This window comes from Globicephala melas, chromosome 17, assembly GCF_963455315.2.
Source record: "Globicephala melas chromosome 17, mGloMel1.2, whole genome shotgun sequence".
NCBI lineage: Eukaryota > Metazoa > Chordata > Mammalia > Artiodactyla > Delphinidae > Globicephala > Globicephala melas.
The window spans coordinates 27928425-27945613 of record NC_083330.1 but is presented as its reverse complement, the minus strand read 5'-3'; the positions used below and the strand labels follow the sequence as shown (position 1 = coordinate 27945613).

Here is a 17189-nt window from a genome sequence, read left to right as displayed (position 1 = left end):
ATGATCAACATTAAAAAGGATCTCCAGGAAGCTTTTATTTTAGCAGCTGCATCATCCTTCTGAAGTCAGGTTCTGGAGCCAGGCACACCACGATCCAACCCCAGCCCTGCCACTTCCTGTCTTCAGTTGGCTTCAAACTCATTAAACCTCACTTCCTTTTTAGAAAATGGATAACAACACATGCTGAATTGTGGGGATTAAACTGGATAATCTTAGCACAGTGTCTGCTGCATAATTTAAATATTGGTAAGTAACTGCCTCATCATCAAATACAGGTTGAAACAAGAGATCATGGGTAAGTTAGAGTTTGCATGTATACGAACCTATCATATTTTATGTAGTGTTTTTAAAAGTTGCGTGTGAATTCTTAAAGTTTTATTAAGTAGTCCAAGACCTTTGTACTTAATAAAATCATACAAGGAATCACCACCACCTTCATTCATTCATTCAGCACCCACGGGGTGCCAGGCTCATCTGGGTCTTAAGGATACAGTGGTGACAGAATGAAGTAGCCCACGGCACTCCCTCTTTTGAGGTCAGGGAGTTAATAATGTACAAAGAATTATGTTAGAAGGAATGCATGTAGGAAGGTGCTATATTTAACAGGATTTTCAGAGAAGAGCTCCCTGATAAGGCGACATTTGAATGGAATGAAGTGACCCCTGGGAACACCTGGCAGTAAGTGCAAAGGCTCTGAAGTGGGAGATGCTTAGGTCCTTCAAGAAAAGGCGGGCAGGCCAGTGTGGCCAGAATAGTGATTGAGAGGGAGAATGGGAAGGGGGTGTGTAACAAGAGGAGGAAGAAAGGGGAAGGGGAAGAGAGACAGGGAGACAAAGATGATAACCTGGAAGAGGTAGCAAGGGGCCAGATCACTGGGGTCTTGCAGGCCACTGTAAAGACTTCAGCTTTTACCCCCAGTAAAACAGAAAGTCACTGGAAGGCTCTGGGAACATAATGATTTGGCTCCACATTTTCAAAGGTTCTCTCGGGCTGCTCTGGGTGAAAGAAAAGAAGCCAGTGAGAAAGCAATGGCAATAATCCATTCAAGAGATGGCCATGGCTTGGTGGAGGGGGAGATTGTGAGAAGTGGTGAGATTCAGGATCTGTATTTTTTAGAGCTTTTTAAAATTTTTTTACAGCTTTATTGGATTATAATTTATAATTGCTTTACAACATTGTGTTTGTTTCTGCTGTACAACAAAGTGAATCAGCTATATGTATACACATATCCCCCCACTCTTGAGCCTCTCTCCCACCCTCCCCATCCCACCCCTCTAGGTCGTCTCAAAGCACCGAACTAATCTCTCTGTGCTATACAGCAGCTTCCCACTAGCTATCTGTTTTACACATGATAGGGTACATATGTCAATGCTACTCTCTCAATTCGTCCCAGCCTCCCCTTCCCCCACTGCGTCCACAAGTCGGTTCTCTACGTCAGTGTCTCTATTCCTGCCCTGCCACTAGGTTCATCAGTACCATTTTTCTAGATTCCATATATATGCATTAATATATGGTATTTAGGATCTATTTTGAAGGTACAGCAAGCAGGCGATCCTGAGAAAGGAATCAAGAGTAACTCTTTGGTTTTTGACATGAGCAACTGGAGATGAGGAAGGTTGCAGGAGGAATAGGTTTGGGACACTGAAAATCAGAAACACGGCTTTGGACATGTTGACTTCCAGGGGGGAGAAATCAAGAAGGCCACTGGACATTGGGAGTGTGTGGGTTAGGGGAGAAGTCCAAGCTAGAGATACAAATTCAGAAGCCATCAGTAAAGAAGACATTTTAGGACACTGGATGGAACCTACTGGATTCACCTAGGAGGTGAGCATAGAAGGAGAAGATGTCTAAGGGCCAACCCTGGGGTTCGCCAGTATTTAAGATCCGAGAAATGAGGGGCAACCTGCCACTGAAGTAAGAGAAGTAGGAAGAGTGGGGTCTTGGAAGCCAAGGGAAGAGTGTAAGAAAGAGTGACCATATTAAGTATCGCTGGCAGGGAGACCTGATTCACTGAGACCTGATCCATGGATTAGACTTTGGAAAGATCCCGAGTGACCTTGGTCGGCGCCGTTTTGACAGAGTGGCGGAGTAGAAAGCCTTCATGGAGAGATTCCAGGACACAGTGGAAGGAAAGCTGGAGTGGACAGCTCTTCTGAAGATTTCTGCTGCAAAGAGGAACAGAAATGGGGCAGTAGATATAGGGAATTGTGAGGTTTCCCCAGGAAGTTTTTTTTTCCCCTTCATTTCTCTTTTCTTTTAAAGGTGGAGCAATTTCAACATGCGAGTATGCTGATAGGAATGAGCCAGTAAAGGGGGAAGAGGGATAATTCATGATGCAGGAGAGAGAAGGGGCAACCAATAAAGAAACAGCAGTAAGTAGGCAAGGGGGGATGTGAATCAGACTAGCTGAGGATCAGCCTTACATAATAAGAGGGCATATTAATAACTGAAGCTCATCAGAGTGCCCAAGTGCAGCTGTGGGTACGATAGTAGACAAGGTAAGGGGAGAGGTTAGACACTTCCTTCTGGTTGCTTTTTTTTTCTCATCAGTGGAGGTGGGAGTGGAGGAGTGAAGGGGGAGAGGGGTTTAGTGGTTGAGAGAGGAGAAGTGTGAAATCCTCATCTAGGAAAGCCAGAGAATAAGTCATGTAGAAGGAATGCTGGACCTCACTATGGTCCTGTTCAAGTTAGTGGTCCTGAATTTAAAGTGAGAGCCATCAGAATCACTGTGCATTTTCCTGCGGCCCTGCAGAAAGGCTGGGGTGTTGTCAAGGGACAGGCAGGGAAAAAAATGGGTGCATCCTCATCCCATGCTGGCACCGTGGCTGTTGAATGCACATGAGTATGCATCAAATTTACTTTAAAAGTTTACATTTATCATTCTAGGACCTGACCTATATAGCCATAGGGAAGCATCCGTTAGATGCTCACTTTTTCAGGAAAAACAAACATAACCCTCTGAAAGGCATAGATCTCCCCTCCAAATATTAAACTCTTTTCTAAAAATATGTCACCAATGGTGAACAAACTGATATCCACAGGTGGAACAAAATTAAAACTTGTGATGCTTTTAAGAGGTGGACAAGTCAAATAAAACCTAAGAGCTGAGAGCGATCACATATAAGTGCTAAAAAGGGCTTTAAGAATTTTCTGGCCCCACCCCTTCACTTGAACAAATGAGTCCACTAAGACCAGTGTTAATTCTGGGAGGGAGAGAGATTATGTGGTAGCTTTATTTGGATTAGGATTAGTTGCGGCTCATTTGCTCAAGGATGTTCTTCCGGTGCAGCCTGATGCTTCATTCAAAAGGGCTGATATAAACACAGTGACTCTGGAAACATCCTGTCTTTCAGGTTCTCCATCTGTAAAGCAGGTACTTTACTCTCTTCCAGGACAACAACTGTTGACACACGTGCACTCAATGTCTTAGCTACTGTGCTACAGAGACTAACGTTACAGTGAGGAGGGCCACATCCAAAAATCAAAACTGTGCAATACAAACACTACAAGGGACTTTCCTGGTGGCCCAGTGGTTAACACTCTGCGCTTCCACTGCAGGGGGCACAGGTTTGATCCCTGGTCGGGGAACTAAGATCCCGCATGCTGCACGGCACGGTAAAAAAAAAAAAAAAAAAAAAAACCACTACAAAACATCAGTTAGTTATATACACATGCATACAGACATGCCCAAGTGATGGGATCCTGGATATAAGGTGGAAGGACCCCAGGTAATACACCAAGATTGCCTATGAAATATTTTAATGAGAATTTAAAAAAAACTGTGCTCGATGGTATGTTGCTTTATCTCATGGTAAGATTACTAGCTAATTTCAAACACTGTTAAAGATAATTGAGATGTAGAATGTTTGATTTCAACCCACAGTTAAGAAGAACCATTTATAAGCCAGTAATTGGATAATTGTGTAATAGGATCTTTCACAGATGTTATCTAACTTAATGCTCACAACTGCTTTGTAAAGTAGGTATCATTCTCCCTGTTTTATAGGAAACAGACTCAGAAGGCTAATGAATAATCAGGTGGAATCTGGCATTAATTATATATTCATGAAATAAATTTGTGGCAAAACATTTTCAAATGGACTTCTATTATTTTTAAAGACTGGTGGACCGTCATAAGTTCCCAAGCTATACAAATGCACTGAGTAGCAATTCGAGTACCACTAGTCTGCAGGTGGTTCCATCTAGAGTGTATAAAATGGTCTGAAAAGGCAGAAAGATCTTCATTTCCACTTGTTATTCAAAAATAATAACCAGTAACAAAAAAACTGTAAGCATATCTAAGTCTTCGGGACATGGCTAACACCTGGCAGAATGAGGATGAAAAAATGAAACAGTCCTGTAAAGTAGAGACAAAGTGTTATAGGAGACTGAAAAAAGAGAGATTACTGGAGGTGGGGGCAAAACAGGAAAGAGTTCCTGGAGGAGGCTGCTGTGTGCTTTCAATGCATCTGTAGAGGATGTTACATCAGGAAGGAAATTAAATACCCCAAAAATAAATAACTTACTTTAAGGCTACAAAGGGCTTCCTCCAGAAGCAGCGCTAAGCACACAAGTGTTTTAATGAGTAAATCTCCCCCGAAGAAATCTCTCCTTAAAAAATCTGCAGTGCTTTCACTACCTCAAACTAACTACTACTCTATATGATATTTTTAAGTGCATAAGCTTTAAATTTGTTCTAATTCTTAAATTTTTTTAATAAACTCTGCATAAGCTTTTGAAAAGAAACTTCATTTGTACTGCCTTACTCAAGTCACCCAAGATTTCTCAAAAGAAAAAAGAAGACACTTGATAAAATATCTATTTAAGTAGGAAAAGCCTGCTGAAACTCAGCTCTAGAGATTGCTTGCCTAGGTCCCCAAATGCGTGCTTTGTAATTCTCATATGTGTTAAGTTTCTAAAACAGGAGCAAAATTAAGCATGCATCTGCTATTCTACCACTGGGATTTGTATCTGCACATTTTCTATCATCCTGATGGTTAGAAGTTAGGAACCAAAGAAGTGACACAGAAGTTAGGAACACGGGCTAGCCTGTAAGATAACAGTTAAGATACTGTTGTTGTGAAGATTAAATGAGTATATTTGATACACTTACGAGAGTGCCTTGTACATCACGAGTATTACATTCGTGTTAGCCATTATCACTATTATAGATCCAATTTCTCACCTATAGTAAGAAAACATTGTTCTTTGAAAAGTGTATCATGGAACGTAACAGACCACATTTACTTACTTATCTGGTGTAACTCACTAACTGTAACATTTCAGAACACAGTCAAGCACAATGAAGTAGGAAAAAGGGCTTCTGCAGAAGCAAAAATAGATATAAAAAGGTATGTTTTATTACTCAAATAGTTCACGCCATTTGGATCCTATTTACTCCTTCTCTTCTATGATTCCTAACAGTGGGGATATTTAATTTCAACGTCCACGAGAAAACTGGAAGTACCATCTGGGACACTGGCGAGGTACCTAGGCAGCAATCAAGGGATGTGGCAGAAATTATAGAAAGGATAAAAAACTCACTAAGCAGACAAAGCTGAGGGCACTGGACATGGCAGTAATCCAACACACTTAGAAAAGCTTTGAGGCTATCACCTCCAAAGGATACAAAAAATCATATTCATCATGACTACCCCAAGTTACCAAAAGAATAAAATCAAGCACAAAGACATGTGTAATGCATTTTGGAAAATTTTCAAACCAAAATGGTTAAATGTTCTTTTATAAGAAATAATGTTATTAATAGACATAAACCCTTAGGTAATCAGAAAACTCAGCTATGGACAAAATCTCATTATCTAAAGGATAAACAACGGTTTCAGAATACCTGGACTTGTCATTATCAAGAAGAATGTACTAGTCAGATGTGGATTTTAAAATAAATCCAAAAATCTCAAAGGGATTACAGTTGAATGTGACCAATGACTGAGTTAAACTCAATTTTCAGGTCAACTTCCTTCACAACTGTGACCAGCGGCCTATTCTGAAAACTGATTAAACCCCCCCAAATAACTGGGGCATCTCTGTCTCAAACACACATACACACACAGACACGCATATGTATATACATCAAAATGTCAAAAATTTCCTTCACCAAGAACTTCTAAATGTCAAATCTATGGAAGAAATAAAAATGAAAAGATAAAGATTTGACTATCTCAATAATTAAAACTCAGTAAAAGAAAGTATGAAGACCACGAATTAAAACATGGACAAAAGATAAATTTCACACCAAAAATTTGTTAACATTCTTGAAAAAGTTTTCAAACTTTTAATGAGTTAGCAAAAGAATAATAAAGAAATGCAAATTTAGGGCTTCCCTGGTGGCGCAGTGGTTGAGAGTCTGCCTGCCGATGCAGGGGACACGGGTTCGTGTCCCGGTCCGGGAAGATCCCACATGCCGCAGAGCGGCTGGGCCCGTGAGCCATGGCCGCTGAGCCTGCGAGTCTGGAGCCTGTGCTCTGCAACGGGTGAGGCCACAACAGTGAGAGGCCCGCATACCAAAAAAAAAAAAAAAGAAATGCAAATTGAAACAATGGAAATATACGTCTACACAGAGAATTGTACCTGAATATTCATAAAGGCCCAAAATTGGGAGCAGCAGGTGAATGGATAAGCAAAGTGTACTATATCCACAAAACGAAATACCAATCAGGGACAGAAAGGAATGAACTATTGGTACAGGTAACAATGGGCGTGAATCTCCAAAACATCATGCTGAGTGAAAGAAGCTAAACCCAGAGCACATACTGTATGAGTACATTACCATGAAACTTTAGCAAAGGTCGTTTTAATCCATGGAAAAGAAAACAGAGCAATGCTTGCTTGGCGGGGTGGGGAGGCTGGAGTTTGGCTGGGAGAAGGCAAAAGGGAGCTGTTTTGGGTGATGGAAATGTTACACATCTGGTTGTGGTGGTGGTTACAGGTACAAGCATTTGTCAAAACTCACCGAACTGTACAGTTAAAATGGGAGCACTTAATGGGTGGAAATTATACCTTTACAAAGTTGACTTAAAAAACAGAGATACTATTATTCATCATCTTTCAAATTTGTAGAATATGAAAACATCAGAATACCCAATATTGATTCATTCTATCTATCCATCACTTATCTAACAAACACCTGGAAACAGCACTTACTATGTGCCGGGTACTGTTTAAGTGTTTTAAAAGTAAAAACTCACTTTAGCCATTCCTATAATGATAATCACATGAGATAGATACTATTATTGTCACCATTTTTGCAAAAGAGGAAAGTGAAGCTCAGTAACTTGTCCAAGGCCACCGAAATGGTATGGTAAAATCAGGATGTGAACCCAGGGTGTATACTTTTAGCCGTTGCAAAATGCTATTTCTGATGTGGTGAGGTAGCTGGTCATGATTATATGCTGCTAGTGGAGTATAAGTACCATCTTTTTGTAAAGCAATTTGGCAACATTCATCAAAGGTTTTACATTTTTATGATTCTTTGATCTAGTAATTCTTTAGTATAGATTATCAGAAGCAGAAATAATTTTAAAATGTCTAAATGCCAAAAATGTTTCCTGGACCTCTGTTGCTAAATCCAGTGGCCACTACAAAGTCTTGTATCCTCTGCAGCACTTGACTCTGGTTCTCTCCTTCCTAAAGCACTGTTCCCTGACCTTGCTGTCACCACAACCCATAGGTTTTTCCTCCTCAGTCTCGGGCTGTTTCTTCTCAAGTCTCCTTTTTCTCTGCTGTTCCTGAACTGAGTGTTGGCCCAACTTCCATTCTTACTCCTCTTTCCACTCTAAACCTTCTCCCTTACATACCTCATAAACCAACCATTTCCAGATCAAACTGGTAGCCCTGGTCTTCTTCTTGGGCTCCAGATTCATAATTCCCACAGGCTGCCAAATATCTACTCAAGGATGGCCTATAGGCGTCTCATGCATGCCCAGAATTGAACTTCCCTTTCCTCCAAATTCCTTTCCTCTTTTCGTAATTTCTAAGTGAAAACCACCACCATCCACTCAGCTGACCACGCCATGACCTGGCAGTCATCCCTGATTCCTTTTCCTATAGACTCAGCAACCAAGTTCTGTCACTTCTACAACGAAACATCTTATCTCCCCACTTCTTTATATTTCCACTGCTCTACCTTAGTTCAAGCCTGTAATCTTGCCTAAATTACAACCTTGTTCTCTAAATTCAACAGTCATCTAATTTATAGCTTTGCAAATGTACCATTTCTTTCTCTGGCCTCATGGCTCTGGCACTTGCTGTCTTGCTGGGAATGCCTTTTCACCTAATGCAAATCTGATCACATCCATTCTATTTGTTGAAAGTTTACAACAGACTGGCTGGATCAGTACTGGTAACACACAAGACACAGTCCCTCGCCTCACAGAGCACTTGGTCTAGAAGGGAACACAGGCAAATAAATAAATGAAGAAACAATCCCATCTTGTGATAAGGGGTATTAAGGAAAAGAACAGGTAACGGAGAAACAGAATAAACGGGAATCAACTTCAGCCACTTTAGATTAAGAGGAAGAGTCAGGAGATGCATCTGCATCAGTTTCCTATGGCTGCTGTCAAAATTATCACAAATTTAGTGACTTAAAACAACACAAATTTATTATCTTATAGTTTGGTAAATCAGAAGTCCAAAACGAGTCTCACTGAGTTTGGATCAAGGTAAGGCTGTGTTCCTTCTGGATGCCCCAGCTTCTAGAGTCTGCAGCATTCCTTGGCTAGTGGTTCCTTTCCTCCAGCAATGGTCGGGCCAAGTCCTTCCATACTGCCATCTCTCTGGCCCTCTCTCTTCTGCTTCCCTCTTCCACTTTTAAAGACCCTTATAATTACCAATGGGCTCAGATTCATAATTCAGAAAAACCTCCCCATCTTAACGTCAGCTGATTAGCAACTTTAACCTTAATTCCCCTTAACTGAACAGATTCATAGGTCCCAGGAATTAGGCCATGGGTATCTTTCGGGAGTCATATTCTACCTACCAAGCTTCTAAGACAAGGAAACATTTAAACTGAGACCAGAGGGTTTAGAGAAATGGCCAGTCAAGTAAGGGAGAGAGTGTCTCTGTGTGTGTGTGTGTGTGTGTGTGTGTGTGTGGGTGTGTGTGGGTGTGTGTAAATGTGCTCCAGGCAGAAGGAAAGCCCTGTGCAGCAGCCATAAGGTGGAGAGCAGAGGGTGTGTGAAGCATTAGAAGAACTGGAGCCATGGAAGGGGCGAGTGTGCGAGAAGAAGGGAAGGACTCGCAGAAGAGACAGGGTCCTGTAGGCACTGGATGTTGTTCTAAGTAGAGGAGCAACACGACCTTAAATTCTTAATTTACATATATCAATGTCACCTGACTTTTTGAGTCCCTTAGTCCCAGCTCCACTCTCACTGCTCCCTGGAGCCGTCAATGGCTCCCACATCACCGGTCACCAGGGCTCAGCAGGTGCTTCCATACCCCCTTACAGTGTGAAAGTGTCCAACTCCCATTTCCCTCACTTTTCCCCACAACCATAAGCTGTAAGCTACTAAAGGAAGGGGCTAGGGCACACATTGGTTAAGTTATATTTATTGAATGAGATAGAACAAAACCTAGAAACAACTAATACATTACCAATCTAAAACAATGGTGAATTCTGGATAATATGATAGATCTAAGTTGAGGCCCTCACAATTTATGTTTATAATTTGGGAAAATAAAAGTTTGACCTCAGCTATGAAAAGGTGTAACAAATTGGGAAAATACTGAAAATTGAAAATAGTGGCTCTCTTGGGGTGGTGGCATACTGGGTAATTTTTATTCTGGACTATATTAATTTTTTCCAAGTTTTCTACTATTTGTATGCTATTTCAACAGATATATTTTAAGTTTAAAAAGGTAAATGAGAAAACCAAACCTTCCCTTGTACAAACATATTAAGTTTAAGACATAAAGGGAGACTCATGGACTAATAATTGGGGAAAGTTAGACTTAAATGGCAAAATCTAAAAGAAATGTATTTATAAGAAATATTTAGCATGTCAATACTTACCACACTCAAGAAATGGCATAACATAATACATACATCCAGACAAATGGACGTGTGATTCACACTGAGAGGCACTATTTAAACACTGACTTTTATGATTCATCCCTAGATTCTAATCTCATTCTTAAAAATATCAGTTTATACCATTAAGTGCACTTGATATTAAGGCAGACATTCTCTGGAAATTAGTACTTTCACTCCTGATTTCTTCCTCTTCCCCTTTGCCTGGTATACCTCAATTTAAAATTTTTGAGTCCTTTTCTTTCTTGGTGCTTTTCTTGTACACAATGGATGCCTGAATTTTTTCATCTAAACAACTTTCTTAAAAAGAAAAAGGAATCGGATACATTCACATACTGGAGAAACTAGCAGGTTTCAATTATCACTCATTTGATGTTTTCTGTATATTATGCTTTAATGCTTTTACCTTTTCATCTTTTACGGATTTGTTACGCTTTCTGTGTTATTTTTTCCCTTTGTAAGATAGCAATTCAAAGTGTATTTCTAGTCTATTAAGTTACTTTTAAAATTTTAATAACATATTTATAAAAAGAAAATGGTGCATAAAATCAGCAAAAGCTCAACTAAAATACTTGGGCACTCTGCTAATGAAATCTCTCAGTTACCTGAGGGTCTCAACTAGACACTCCTTACTCTTATCCTTGTGAGAATCTTCCTAAAATGTCTACAGTCCTGCCTACACATACTCTCCATTCAAGGAAAGAATCTTTCCCAGTGATGGAGGCCCTCGCATCATCTCATTCACTGCTCAGTCCCCTGGAACACAGATGATGAAGATGAGCTACAGCTGCACTGACCTTGCTCTTTTTTTTTTTTTTTTTTTTTTTGCGGTACGCGGGCCTCTCACTGTTGTTGCCTCTCCCGTTGCGGAGCACAGGCTCCGGACGCGCAGGCTCAGCGGCCATGGCTCACGGGCCCAGCCGCTCCGCGGCACGTGGGATCTTCCCGGACCGGGGCACGAACCCGTGTCCCCTGCATTGGCAGGAGGACTCTCAACCACTGCGCCACCAGGGAAGCCCTGACCTTGCTCTTTTTAAAAATTAAATCCAAAATTTAAAAACTTTATAACTTTCCTCTTCCCCTGTAAGTAAAACAGAATTTTACTGTAAAAGTGGATTTTACTTTATTCCATTATAGAAATGACTCTCAAAGCTTACTCATTTCCACTAGAAATTAGGTCCCTTAATTAGTAATGTAAGATTTGAATGCCGTAATATGCTGCCATTCAGACATGAGCAGAGACTATTCCAGAGCAATTAAATGGGGAATTTCTTCCATCCCTAGCCTCCAACATTTCCCCAAGAGTAGCTCTCATCAATCTTAGTGAACTCCTAAAGGGTCAACTCTGTTTGACATTAATTCCTTCTACTACCAGAACAGTTCTTTTTGATGCGTGAATAATATGATTGAAAAAGAAGAGGCAGTAGAGCTCATTCCATGATTCTCAGATGTCAGTAGGTATCAAAACTACCTGGGGTATGTATTTAAAATGCAGATTCCTAGGCTCATCCCCTGGCCCTACAGAACCTGATTTCCCAGGTCTGACATTAGAATCTTTTTTTTTTTTTTTTTAAAGATCCATAAGATGCTGACATATTTGACCACTGGTCTACACATTGAGAAAGCTGGTGGAATCCCTTTCTTGAAGTGTGAGGGTGGAGAGACTGTACAGCTTAGCACAAAAATAAAATCTGCCTGGGGCTTCTCGGTTCACAACTACTGCCACCACTTACAGTGGTTCATCCCTTCTTCCTTCCACTTTAAGGATAAGATATAAAGGATGTGGAACATGCCCAAGACACACTGCTGATAGGTGGCAGAATCAAGACCAAGAACTCACTAGTACTGTCTTAGCTATATGCCCATTTATCCTGTCCAGAACTGAAAAACGCGATGGCTGGCTTTTTTTTTTTTTTACTTTCTTGTTCTCTAGAAAAGCTATTCTTCACATTATACCAAAACTTCAGAGGTAGGTACACTTTGCATAGCATAGCATCAATTCTGACATCAGACTATCTGGGCTCTTATATCCTTTACTGTGGATATTGGCTGTAACCAGATAACGTCATTAAGCCTCAATTTCCTAATCAGCAAAATGGAGATGTAATATCTCCCTTAGAGTTTTGTTACAAGAATTAAATGCGCTAATACAAGTAAAGCATCTGGCATAGTGTCAGTCACTTAGTATTAGCTACTAGTAATCATTTTTATTAGTGTTGTAGAGCTTTAGTCTCCTAAGAATTTTCTTTTCCCATTTGGTCATGCATCTTGTATTTAACAGATGTTTAATAATTAGACCCTGGAATAGATGTATCCAGAGAAGCTTTATATATGCATCTTTAATATATTTTATTTTTTAGAGTAGCTTGAGGTTCACAGCAAAACTGAGTAAAAAATAGAGATTTTCCATAAATCTCCTGCCCCCACACATGCACAGCCTCCCCCACTATCAACATCCCTCATCAGAGTGATACATTCATTACAACTGATGAACCTACACTGACACATCATAACCACCCAAAGTCCATAGCTTACATTAGGGTTCACTGTCCGTGTTGTACATTCTGTGGGTTTTAATAAATGTATAGACATGTATCCACCATTATAGTATTGTACAGAGTAGTTTCACTGCCCTAAAAATCCTGTGTTCCACTTGTTCAACTTACTCCCCTAACCCCTGATCTTTTGCTGTCTCCATTGTTTTGTGTTTTCCAGAATGTTATATAGTAGGAGTTATATAGGATGTAGCCTTTTCAGACTGGCTTCTCTCACTTAGTAATATGCATCTAAGGTTCCTCCTTGTCTTTTCATGGTAATGACTCATATTTTTCAGCACTGAATACTATTCCATTGTCTGGATGTACCATAGTTTATTCATTCATTCACCTACGGAGGGACATCTTGGTTGCTTCCAAGTTTTGGCAATTATGAATCAAGCTGCTATAAATATCCATGTGCAGATTTTTGTCTGAACATAAGTTTTCAACTCCTTTGGGTAAATACCAAGTAGTGTGACAGCTGGATCATACAGTAAAAGTATGTTCAGTTTTTTAAGAAACTTCTGCAACATGTTGCATTCCCACCAATAGTGAACGACAGACAGTTCCTGTTGCTCCACATTCTTGCCAACATTTGGTGTTGTTAGTGTTTTGGAATTGTGCCATTCTATTAGGTATGTAGTGGTACTGCAGTATTGTTTTATCTATTTTTTTTTAATTGCAGTAAAATACACATAATATAAAATTGGCATCATAACCATTTTTTAAGTGTACAATTCAGTAGTTTTAAGTACCTTCACGTTGTTGTGCAACCAATCTCCAGAACTCTTCTAATCTTGCAAAACTGAAACTCTATACACACAGCATTAGTTTGCTAGGGCTGCATAATAAAAATACCACAGACTGGGTCGTTCAAACAACATAAATTTATTTTTCACAGTTTTGGAAGCCTGAAGTCTAAGATCAAGGTGTTGGCGAGTTTGATTTCTTCTGAAGCCTCTCTCCTTGGCTTGCAGATGGTCTCCCACATTGTGTCCTCACATGGGCTCCCCTCTGTGCACAGGCATCCCTAGTGTCTGTGGGTCCAAATTTCCTCTTCTTACAAGGACACCAGTCAGATTGGCTTAGTGCTTACCCTGGTGGCCTCATTTTAACTTAATCATCTCTTTGAAGGCTCTATCTCCAAATATAATCACACTCTGACTACTGGGGGTTAAGACTTCAACATATGGATTTTGAGGGAACACAATTCAGCCCCAAACGCCAAAGAAGCAACAACTTCCCATTCCCTCCTCCCCCAGCAACCACTCCTCTACCTTCTGTCTCTATGAACTTGACTGCTCCAGTTACTTCATAAAGTGGAATCATACAGCATTTGTCTTTTTGTGACTAGCTTAATGTATTCAAGGTTCATCTATGTATGTATCAGAAATTCCTTCCTTTTTAAGGCTGCATAATCTTCCATTATATGTATATACCACATTTTGCTTATCTACTCATTTGTTGATGGACCCTTGGGTTGTGTCCACATTTTAGCTATTGTGAATAATGCTGCTATGAACATAGGTATACAAATAACTGTTCAAGACCCTGTTTTCAATTCTTTGGAGTATATACTCAGAAGTGAAATTGTCCTGAGAATTTTTAAGCATGCACTGAAGTTCTGGCTCTCCTACTCATATCTCTCTCCGTAGGATAATCCTTGCTTTATTCTGTGACATCACAATCTAAGACCTTAGATTATTTATTTCTTCCACAGTGTGTATTAATCAGCAAATCATAAATGGGTATGAGTCAGGGACCTGTGAGATAAGAAACACCATAAATATTTTATCATATTAATCCAGGTATCGTTCAGGCAATTGGTAACTTGAACAATTATAATAAACAAGATAAGGAATCTTGAGCATACTTTAAAAACTTGAAGGTGGCATCAAAATGGCAAATCTAGAAACTCAGTTATAAATTAATAGGAATTTTCAAAACAACACATATAGTCATGACTATCCTAACTTACTTAAATTTTTAGTTCTATAAAAATAGAACCCTAGTTTAATTTGTGAAGTAATATGAATTTGTCATCAATATCCTCATTTTAATGCAGAAGCTCAATACCTTCTCTTCTATCATGAGTAGAGGTATAAAAATAATCATGCATTTTTCTTTACAAGAAAGATTCCATGCCCTACACAGATGAAAAATTTAAGAAATTATTTTTTTTTAGGAATACTGAGTCAGTATAGCACAGAGAATAAGAAAATATGGTCTAGTTTCAAGTCATAGCTGTGACTTTCTACTGTGTGACATTGGGCAAGTTACTTAACCTATCATTTTCTCATCTGTGAAATGGGGATGGTAAGTCCAAATTTCAACTGTTAGGATGATAAAATTAGTTAATATATGTTAAATGCCTGGCACATACTAAGCTCTCAATAAATGTCAGCTACTAACAGCATAAATTGGCAAACCACATAACTGGAAAGGACCATGACATAACTTGTCATCTCACTAGAATAAAGAGAGAGTAACTACCCCACTCCCACTATTGTAACAAATTATTAGAATTTGTTTTGTTAAGCTATGTCCTCAATTAGTTAAATTACTAAGAAATGTATCACTAAGATACAGCATTATGTTCTTATTCTTCAGTAGTATATGTCACAAGTTAGAAAAGAAATAGCATCTAAGTGGTTTGGATATATTATGGATATCTAAGATATTTGGATGTGATGGCTGATATTTTTTATATTCATGATATTCACAAAAATGATGTTTCATTAATTGCTTCTTAAAAAATATCAAGTGTATAATGCAAAAGTACCAATAACTTATGCTGAAATACACCACCCCCAAGTAAGAATATAAGGAAAAAATGTGATTTTATAATTTCAAATTAGAGAAACTTTATAATTGTCAGTGTTAATCCATCTTCAACATGTCAGAGAAAGTCTTTATGATCTTTTACTATGGTGTACAATAAGAAACATCATTGCAAAGATTTCAATATAAGATTTTTACAATATAAGATTTTACACATATATATAAGTAAACATATGTAAATAAATGATATCTATCCATATTTATGTGAAAAAGAATGATACTCAAACTGTTCTCTACAACTAAAATGTCATTAATATAATGAGACCTAATGTCACTGCAGAAACCTTTGAACTTTTAAGAAAGGATGGATGAAACAATGTTGTTATGATATATTAAACTCCATTTCCCACCCATTGCCTCTGTGACTTCTGGACAGCAAAATGTGGCCACAGATGAAGCAGGAAGAAGCCAAAGAACTTAGGGGAAAGCAAGGGCAAAGTTCCACCATTCCAAGGCAAGTTGCAGAAGCCTTCACAGTCAGCCCTCAGAGTTCAGTTTCATCTGGAAAATCCCAAACTTTCCTGATTCCTTACTGAAGTCACAGGCTACAACTGAACTTCTAGATTTTGAATAGTAGTTTGCAAGCTATGCTTTGTAATATCCCTGGCTTTCACTGATGACCTCATGACTTCCTGTGAAATTCTTTAAACAGAATCCAATTTAGTTCACAACAATTTAAATACTATATATGCCATAAAGCACTTTCAGGGAGGGAGGTATGGAGGAAAGGGTGGGTGGGGGAAAAAAAACGAGAACAAGAATTTCCAAGGGTGTGGGAAAATTCTAGGAGTAACACTTCAAAAAGAAGAGAGTAGAAACTACTTCCGGAAATGCAAAATATGTGCATCGTGCCTCATTTGTATAAACTAGAACAATTCAGATATTTCAACAATCACATACTGAACACCCAGGGAAAGGAGACGGCATTCAGTGACATACCTCACCTCCTGCACTACACTGAGAGGAGGGCCCCTAGCAGAGGCCATCAAGTTGGCCTTTGTGAGTTCAGGTCAGGGAGAACTAGAAGATGCTCTCCTGCTCAGATGCTGCTTCTGTTACTTTAGGCACAGCCTTGATGACTGCAGTCACACTCTCAAGCTAGGAAAGGTGGTCCTGACCCTCCCCTAGGCGCTGGGACCAATCCTCTGCAGTGATTACTGACTCGTTAGTAATTTTTGTTTTTATTGCTTTACTTCTTACTTAAACTGCGTGTGCTGGCTGAATTTTAATTCAAGTGTGATCACAGCGCTGTTCCTCAGCGCTGTGGAATCCTTCCAAGTCCTGCCTTGAACGGTTAAGTCATTTTGTTTAACGGAACAGCTTTTGATGCATGTTGCTGTTTGAAAATTCCAAACTGTAGTAAAAGACGAAGCACACGGTCTCGTGAAATAGGAGTTTACTGAGCGCTTCCATCTTTTGGGGTGAAAATTATAAAACACCCCCTTTTCGTGTGATGGCAAATCTCGCTTTTAGAAATTTATATCAGATACCAAATTAAGTCACAAGTCAAATATCCCTCTTAATCATCAGGATGATGAAAAGAAGTGCACAAGGAAGAGGTTTTTTAAATTACTATTATTGTTTTAACGGGGAGGGCTGAAGAGTTCACCTTTTTGTGTGTGTGTCATCCAGAAGAGGTGGCAAAATCGGATTTTGTTTGCTTGTTCGTTTTAAACAACCGAAACACGGTCTCAGCAAGAATCGCCTATTAAAACCATCAATTCCCAAGAGCAAAATCAATCCCAAGGGTGCCTCGGGGCAAA

The 17189-nt window shown here is 39.4% G+C and overlaps 1 protein-coding gene across 1 annotated transcript in view; it reads right to left on the bottom strand.

The window, feature by feature from the left end:
- E2F5 (E2F transcription factor 5) overlaps positions 1–17189 on the bottom strand; it is a 29120-nt gene that overhangs the window by 10876 nt on the left and 1055 nt on the right. The window lies entirely within an intron of this gene.